Source organism: Procambarus clarkii, chromosome 33 (assembly GCF_040958095.1).
Source record: "Procambarus clarkii isolate CNS0578487 chromosome 33, FALCON_Pclarkii_2.0, whole genome shotgun sequence".
NCBI lineage: Eukaryota > Metazoa > Arthropoda > Malacostraca > Decapoda > Cambaridae > Procambarus > Procambarus clarkii.
The window spans coordinates 22876990-22886276 of record NC_091182.1 but is presented as its reverse complement, the minus strand read 5'-3'; the positions used below and the strand labels follow the sequence as shown (position 1 = coordinate 22886276).

At 42.0% G+C, this 9287-nt stretch overlaps 1 pseudogene; it reads right to left on the bottom strand.

The window, feature by feature from the left end:
* Nucleotides 1-6635: 6635 nt before the first annotated feature.
* On the bottom strand, nucleotides 6636-7895 carry LOC123765371 (U1 small nuclear ribonucleoprotein 70 kDa pseudogene; annotated as a pseudogene).
* Between the last annotated feature and the right edge of the window lie 1392 nt (nucleotides 7896-9287).

Below are 9287 nucleotides of genomic sequence, written 5' to 3'. Positions count from 1 at the left end.
GAGAGGGTTTACAGCAGTCAAGTACATCATATTCCCTGAGGTCATGAGCTAATCCCCCTCGTGTAGCGTGTCTCCCTCAGTTTCCTGGAAGTGTGTACGTCACTCAAGCAGGTCTGAACGCTCTCAAACAGCTTATCCCCTCCTTTTCTCCGCATGAAACGAATAGATACTCTAGTGTTGATGTCACGGACTCTATCACACACACTCTGTAAATTTAATTCCATTCTCATTATTTCAATCATTGCATTTCTTTGACATCCAAGAATAATCCTCATAGCCTCGTTCTGTATCAGCTCTATTTTCTGAATTCTGCCTTGGCCTGTGTAAGACAATACGGGTGCTGCGTAGTCTATCAGGGACCGAACAGTACTTATGTATAACATCCGCAAGATAGGTACCCCAACACCTTTACCAGAAAAAGCCAGTGCTTTCAGAGGATGCAGACGGGCTTTACATAAGGTGCTGATATGATTTATTTCAGCATTTTTACTCTCACATGTGTATCCAACATACATGCCCAGATACTTGTACTTCTGAACACGGCTCAGTTCCACACAATTTAGAGTAAGTGTTATATTTCTTCGCTTCCTACACTCGTATTTGGTTTTATCTGCATTTATAACTAAGCCTAACTTGTGACAGGTTGTACCAAGTATGTTAAGAGCAGTTTGAATTTTGTTCCCAGAAGTGCCTTGTATAAGAATGTCATCAGCATATATGATCGTCGTGACCCCTGGAGGATACATCTCTGATGCTAATCTGTTCATTAATACATTGAATAAGGTGGGACTTAATACTCCCCCTTGCGGGGTACCTAACTGAAACCTCCGTTCCTCAGACATGTATCCCTGGTAATACACCTGACCTTTTCTGCCGTGTAGGTAATCCCTTATCCAGTGTAGTAATCTCCCTGTTATTCCCAGATTGGCTAATTCGTATAAGATTACTTCCCTATTGGCTTTATCAAATGCTCCTTGTAGATCAACAAAAACTCTACAATTTTCATCTTTAGACATTAGACAAACACTTTAAGAGACAATCCGCAGTACTTTTGCCTTTGATAAAACCAAAGAGATTACTGGACATGTTATCACCTACAAGGTAGAGTAGCCTATTTAACAAAATCCTTTCCATCATTTTACAAATGCAGGATATTAAGGAGACAGGTCTGTAGTCTCCGTTTGACTTAGGGATAGGAATGATGACAGCCTCTTTCCATTTTCTTGGTAACTTTCCCTCTCTATAACTCATATTAAACAAATCAAGTAAGGGACTAGGTTTTATACCAGCTAAATAATTAAGAATGTCTTCCGTTACTCCATCTTTTCCTGGGGCAGTAGAGCTGCCACTTTTTATAGCATCCAGTAGCTCATCGTGAGTTATCTCAGTGCATGTTATAGATCTTGTATTTAAGCCACATAAAGTTACTCCATTTCTAATATTTTCCCATGACTCAATGGTGACTCTCGTGTCTGTAGGTAAGGACTCCATACCAGCAGCACTTGCCCATTTATCTACTAACTCATTAGCAACTTTCCCTGGATCTGAGTGAGCAATGAATTTGGTCTTACAACCCCTGATTTTGTTTACTGCTCTCCATATGTCTTTAAGGTTCTTAGTATTACCAATGGACTGAGCAAAGTCTTGCCAGTATCTGTCCCGCGCCTCCTTCCTCACCTGACTGCATTCCCTAGCCACTTCCAACATTGTATTTTTCTCTTCATCCCTCATTCCATTTTTAACCATTCTTTATGTGCACTCCGTAGCATTCTCTCCCACCCCTTGACTTGCTAATCATTGGAATATTTAAATTTCTTAGGTCCATGCGTCTTGCTTCCCCTGCCCCCGTTATTTTCCCTCTGTACTAATTTCTCTATGTTCTCGACCATGTCCTCGTAAAAACTATCAACGCAGAGCGGCGTGTATTGTTGATACCAATCTCCCATATTTTGAATAAAATAATTTTTCATATCTTTATTAATATGTAGCCTTTTCCTTTGAAAGTGGACTTGTTTTTTCCCCAGTGGTAATTCAACGTTCAAGGCAAAGTGGTCACTAAGTAGTTCCCGAACAACCTGAGCCTCCCCCATAATCCCCTGAGAGTTTAAAATGCAGGCATAGTCAAGCCGTCCTCCCCTGATGTGAGTTGGTTCATTGTTTCCCAAGAGACAGGTATCTGGATGATTTTGTAGAAACTGTAACCACTTGACCCCATTAGCATTAATACTACCCACTGTCCCAAGGCTTGTGTGCCGAGCATTAAGGTCCCCAATGACCAGTGAAGGATTAGTATAAATGCAGTCAGGTAAATAGTTAGCGTCGAAGCAGTTCCTGGATACATCCAAATTAACAACAATAAATTCCCCTTCCCTTAATGATAATTTAACACAGACACTCTCTATACCTTGCGTTTTTGATGGCGGTTCTACTAACTCTGCTGGTATGGAATTCTTAACATTAATCGACGTGCCTCTGATGTTATTTGTGGCGAAGAGGTTAAACCCTTTATAGCCATTTAATTTCAATAATCCTTCATTCCTATCCCCTGTCTCCTGGAGAGCTACAACATCAATATCATTTCCCATCACATAACAATGAACATCTGTAACCCTGTTTCTTAAACCATTAACATTCCATGACAACACTTTCAGTCTAGGGTGATCTATTATTAATCAATTCACTGTCTCAGTCATCCCCAATAAGTTCACTAATTGATAGCCATACCTTGTATAACATCTCCCACCTCCTCCCAAGTTCACCAGTAAAAGCGACATTGCGATTCTCAAGAGATTTTTTCAGCCCTGTGACATCCATTATTAGCCCAAATGATTCCTTCATTTTATGTGTAATTATAGGGTTCTTCCTTTCACTACGACTATCATCATTCACACACACTTCACTTTCTTTCATTTCATCACTCAATAGTTCATTATTGTCCTCAACCACTATATCCTGATTATCCTTCACCGTTTTGTGATTTTCCTTGACCTCCTGAACATTTAATTTCGCCTCGATGGACTCGATTCTCTGCCCAAGATTTCGGAGGAACTCACCAACTTTTCTAAGTTCAGCCCACACCTCCTTGACCATATCATTATGGCTCTCTTTCTGAGCCACAGTAGCCACTTCACTCACCGTTACACTGTCACTGCCGGAGTCCTGAGTGGTGGCGTGGCTGCTTGTTGCTTGAGCCTGCCTAAGTAAAGGTGACTCCTTTACCCACGCATTCGTCCGGTTCACTGACACTGTTTGGGGCAGACTTGCTCTGTAACATTCACCGGCCGGGGAACATCCATACTCGGCCTCTTGCTACACACAGCCGAGCTGGCGTTGTGAACACCTCCACAGTTGCAGCATCTGGGAACTATTTTCTCACCCAGATTAAGTTTGTTTCTACACACATTAGAGAGGTGAGACTTTCCGCAGAAACGACATCGTGGATCATTTTGACAGCTCCAGGATTTATGCCCCCATCTGCAGCATTTCAGGCATATTATGGGCTCTTCCACATACTTACTTACATGCCTGTAGCCAGCCCCGGTAGTGAAAGGAAGAACCCTATGAACACTTTCTCGGGTACTTCACCTCTCACTAGAGCCACCACCTGACTCCTAGCTTCACCTTTAATAAGGTGACGCTTGGCCCACACAAATCGTTGGTCGTCGAGGATGAACTCGGGGTCCAGAGTCTGAGGGTATTTATATATAATTACCTTCGTCAGCTTCTCGTTCCCCTCCGGTATTTCCATAACAATTCCATCATATCCTTGCTGGGTAAGATACTCCACTGCCTCCATAGAACCTTAAGTAATGTCTGTTTACACCTTCCTTCAGCAGGGGCTCGAACTTGCGGTGTTCTCTTCCAAGTCTGACTGTCCACAGCAGCTTCTGATGATAGGCCAGCGTGCATGAGGCAGGGAAGAGAAGCCTCCATCTCCGCTGACCCTCACCTTCCTGACATCGTTCCGTCCGTTCGTCGGCATCAGTCTCGGCGTCGTTCTTCATTCTCTTGTCGTTTCCGTTAAGTGTACCATTACTGTCCACACTACGCCTTGCCTCCTGTTTTCTTCGTTTCTTCTGTTGCCTTGTGAGAACTTCTTGATACTCACCCTCCTCTACTGACTGGCTGCTTTCAGAGTCCATGTTAATATTGCCGTGGGAAGTAGCCAGTTCTTCTGGTGACTGAGTCTCCATCTCAGTACCCATCAAGGGGGGGGGGGAAGGTGCGGAGCAGGTATCTTGAACCGACCGCGTCCCCGGTAAGACTGATGTCTTACCTGGGCGTCTGTAGGCGGCCTTGTCAAGGTCTTCTTAAGACCCCTGTCCTTCACGACTCTCCACGATGAGGTCTCGTCAACACTGGTCTCCTCCTTCGTTTCCTCCCGAAGTCTCAGCCGTCGTACCTCCTCCCGCAGGGAATCCCTCTCTGCTCTCAGAGCTCCAACTAAACTCACCAAAGTCTGATGTCTTAAGTTCTCATTTTAACGGCCATTGTTTTTGTTTTATTGCTGTTTATTTTCACTGCTATGCGTTCCGCTTCCTTGCTGATAATATCTAGGCATTTTTGTGCATGGTTCCTTGCACCTTTGCCATCGATGATGACCACAAAGTCGTCTGCATAGTTAAGAAGTTTGGCTTTTGGTAGCTTGAGCTTCATGAATTGTTCCATGAGACAGTTGAAGAGGAAGGGGCTTAGTATTCCTCCCTGCGGAGTTCCATTTTCCAGCCTCTTTGAGGTCGATGTTTTTCCTTGGAATTTGACTTTAGCTTCTCGGTTAAGCAGGCTTCCTTTGGCAAAAGCAAGAGCGTGTCTTTTGATTTCCTTTTCCACAAGGCAGCACAGTGTAGCTGGAACACTGGCTAACTCGAAGGCTTTTTCAAGGTCTAGAAAAATAAGGATTCCAGGTTTGTCATTGATTTTATCCAGGAGGAAGCCATTCTGTGGTTCCAACATCTTTTCTGTAAGCAAACATATTTTGGTGTAGTGGATTGGTTTTCCATTCAATTCGATTAAGGGCCATTCTTTCTGCAGTTTTGGTCAGACAGCTTGTTAATGAGATGGGTCTTGGATTTCCTGGGTCTTTAGGTTTTGGAATGGGAACTATAATTGCACTGTTCCAAGAGAGTGGTCGGGTTCTAGTCACCCATACTCTGTTGATGAGATTCAAGAACGCTTCTTCACCCTTTTCTCCTAGCTTGGCTAGCATGTTGTAAGTGATTTTGTCCTCGCCTGGAGCTGTATTTTTTAGTTTTCTTTGTAGCACTTCTGAGTTCTTTCAGATTGAAAGAACTCAGTGGGGCCTAACCAGAGCAAGATGTAGCTGAAGAACAACACCAGGTGTCCTCTTAATAACGCTTCGATAAATAAATTCCTGTGTCTTGTTTGGTTTATTACGAGCATTTATATATATTGAAATTTTTGTTTTAAATTCTTAATAATCATAACTCTTGTAACTTATCTTGTAACTCTATCATTACCTAACCTCAAAACCTTCTGTTTTGTCAGCATTAATTGTCGACTTTCTATAGAATTTAAATTAAGACTTTACTTGTTGGCTTAGTATTTTATTATATATAACGACTACAATAGAATGTAGTCGTAAGCCGTACTATAGAATGAATATAAATTCACTTGAACGTGTCCAGCGTAGGATGACTAAGTTAATTCCCCAAATTAGAAATCTTTCATATGAAGAAAGATTAACAAAGCTTAAATTGCATTCACTGGAAAGGCGAAGAGTTAAGACATGATAGAGGTTTACAAGTGGATGAATGGACATAACAAAGGAGATATTAATAGGGTATTAAAAGTATCAACACAAGACAGAACACGAAACAATTGGTATAAATTGGATAAGTTTAGATTTAGGAAAGATTTGGGTAAATACTGGTTCGGTAACAGGGTTGTTGATTTGTTGCGTAACGTGGTGGAGGTGGGGTCCCTCGATTGTTTCAAGCGCGGGTTGGACAAGTATATGAGTGGGATTGGGTGGTTATAGATAGGAGCTGCCTCGTATGGGCCAATAGGCCTTCTGCAGTTTCCTTTGTTCTTATGTTCTTACAATTATTCTCATCAAATAATTAAGCTAATTAGTGATGGGTTATTCTTTAGGAACTTGCAATCATTCCATATAGTTTTTTTTATTAAGAACCTGAACAAGTTATTTATTAATTCCTTTTTATTAAGAACTTCATTAGAACTACCAACCAGACAGATTATGCACTATATCAGAGTGCATTAAAAAATATCATGATTTCAATCATGAACTTTTGAACAGAACTCTTCTACAAATTACTGGGCCAGGTCAACATTATTCAACAAATAACACAATATATACATCATTCAAAAGCATTTATTACCATATCCAGAATATTTTTCATTAATATTTATTACTCTCCATTTTCCAGAAAGTACAAAAATACCCAACAACAAGCCATACTACACGATGTATGAATATTTGTAGATTTATTGATTACACAATTCATATGATCACATTTTATGATTATCTTACTGACCTCTTACTCCTAAAGCTTGTGAGGTTGTTAATCAACTAAGACACATTTTTTATTTTATTAAATTTAACAGCCTGCAAACTGTGTAATAGTACAACTGAGAATCTGTCATTAAAACAAATATTAATCATTAATTTCATTATTTGCCTCTTTCTCCTCATATTTAATACCATTGTCCTCATCCTTCATGGGGAAGTTATTATGATATGAGCCTTCATAATCAGGATAGTCATCCTTTGGCTCCTTCTTGATTTTGATATTCTCCTCTTCTTCTCTTGGCACACGCTCACGTCTTTCTCGGTCCCGTTCTCTACCACGTTGTTTTATATTCTCATCCTCTTCTCTTGGAACACCTTCACGTCTTTCTCGCTTGCGTTCTCTGCCAGTTTTTTTTATATTCTCTTCTTCTTCTTCCCTTGGAATACGCTCACGTCTTTCTCGGTCCCGTTCCCTGCCATGTTTCCCCTCACGTGACTTTGAACGTCTATTGCGGGCACAGGAGCGTGATCTACGATGTCTCTTCTCTCTATTATCACCTTCATCTGGTTCTGTTGCATCACGTTCACGAGAACGAGATCTTTGACGCTTCCGATCTCTGCTGCGTGACCTCCTGCGTCTATCCCTTGGTTCTCGTTCTCGACTGCGGGTGTGCCTGCTTTCAGGGTCACGATCCCTATCAACTCGTTCTCGATTATTACTCGTCATACGATCTGCATCCCTTGCACTACCAACACGTCTAAGATAATCTTCACGACCAGGGTTTTCATTTACATCTGGTCTGCCACGACGCGTGCTTCCCAGACCTCCACCTAATCTTCAAGACAACCAGCCCTTGGTTGTGCGAGCACGCTCTACGTCGACCAAAACTCGACGATTGTCAATCTTCTTTCCATCAGCATGTTTGCGAGCCGAGTGCATGTCTCGCTCGTGTTCATATTCGATAAATGCGTATCCCCGAGGCTTTCCTGTCTTAATGTTGTAAACCATAACAATCTTCTTAATGGGTCCATAGATTTCAAAATTTCTTCTTAGCTTAGACTCCGTTGTATCATAATTAATGCGGGAAACAAAGAGTGTCTTGCAAGGGTCTCCAGTCGCAGATTCATTATTGTGAGGGTCCCATAGAGCAATGTCTTGTTCTAATTTGTACTGGATTTGTTCCGCCTTTTCCTTACGCATGCGGTCCAATCTGTCCTTACGAGTTTCTATTATTGTTGGAGGTGGGGTGTCTTTCGCATCCTCAAATTTTTGTATTAAATTGCCCAAACCCGAGTAACCATCTGTCCTTTTCTCCCATGTTAATTTTTCAATTGGTGGAAGATATGGGATTGGGTCTCTTGGCGCAAATAGCGCCAATAAATTTTGGGGTAAATATTGCGTCATTTTCTCTGTCACGATCACGGCTGACGTAGATAATACACTAGGAAGCTTTACATGAGAAGTGTTGTAAAGAAGCCGGGAGAGAGTTGTATACTTAGCACATGAAGAGTACTGTATAAGTTGCGTTGCGTCGGGAGAGGGTTGTATATGTAGCGCGGAGGACTACAACTTCGCCGACCCACCTCACTCAATACACTCCTACAACTTTCCAGATGACAGTCAGTCACAGACGTCCTACATGTAGGAAAAGAAGCATACAATCTAGGGCTATCAATCACCCTAAATAGTATATCAAGTCACATTGGCGTAGATGGTAATGAATAGGCAGACTCACTAGCAAAAACTACCACTGCTCTATCTATAAAATAACTATCAGGTGCAGTCACAGTGAGAGGTTGTGTTAGCTGGAGCTCCGATTCTAATAACATTATTATTTTGCAATAATGGAAGGATTAGTAAAAGATTTGGTGAGTCTGGTTGGAGCTCTGAGAGCAGAGATGGATTCCCTGCGGGAGGAGGTACGACGGCTACGACTTCGGGAGGAAACGAAGGAGGAGGCCAGTGTTGACGGGACCTCATTAAGAAGGACTGACGGGACCAGTATTAAGAAGTCCTCGTCTTGGCAAGTTGTGAAAGACAGGGGTCTTAAGAAGACCTTGGCAAAACCGTCAACTAATAGCGTACACATAAGGACTTTTAACGCATTTGACGTATTAGAGGACGAGTGCTGTGTTGAACCTGTTGTTCAACGAGGTGGCAAAGACAAAGTAACGAGGAGCATTGAAGCGCAGGTCCCTCAAACTGCTCGAAAGGAAAAGGGAGAATCGAAGCGAATTTTGGTTGTGGGAGACTCCCAGGTGAGGTTTTTAGACAGAACGTTTTGTGCCAGAGATAGGGGGAACAGATTAAGGGTTTGCTATCCAGGAGCTGGAATTGGTGATATTGTTGGAAACATGAATGATATTATGACTGGAAATGGAAACAAACCCATTATTTGTATTAGTGCAGGGGGTAATGATGTTGGACGAGTTAAGAGTGAGGAACTAATACAGAGATTCAGGACAGCCATTTAATTAGTTAGGAGCAAGGGAGGAATCCCGATCATATGTGGCATTCTTCCAAGAAAGGGAGTAGGAAATGAATAGATATCGAGGGCACTTGGTGTCAATTGCCGGCTGGAAAGATATTGCAAATCAAATGCAATATCTTTCATAGACAACTGGGAACACTTCTATGGAAGAAATGGAATTTATGCTCGTGATGGGGTGCATCTATCGAGAGCTGGGGTTGTTGCTGTTGCGAACTCGTTGAAAGAAGTGGTTAGAGGTGTTTGTTTGGGTTTAAACTGTTAGCTGATAGAGGTATGGGAATTGATTTGGAGGAAGGAGATAATAA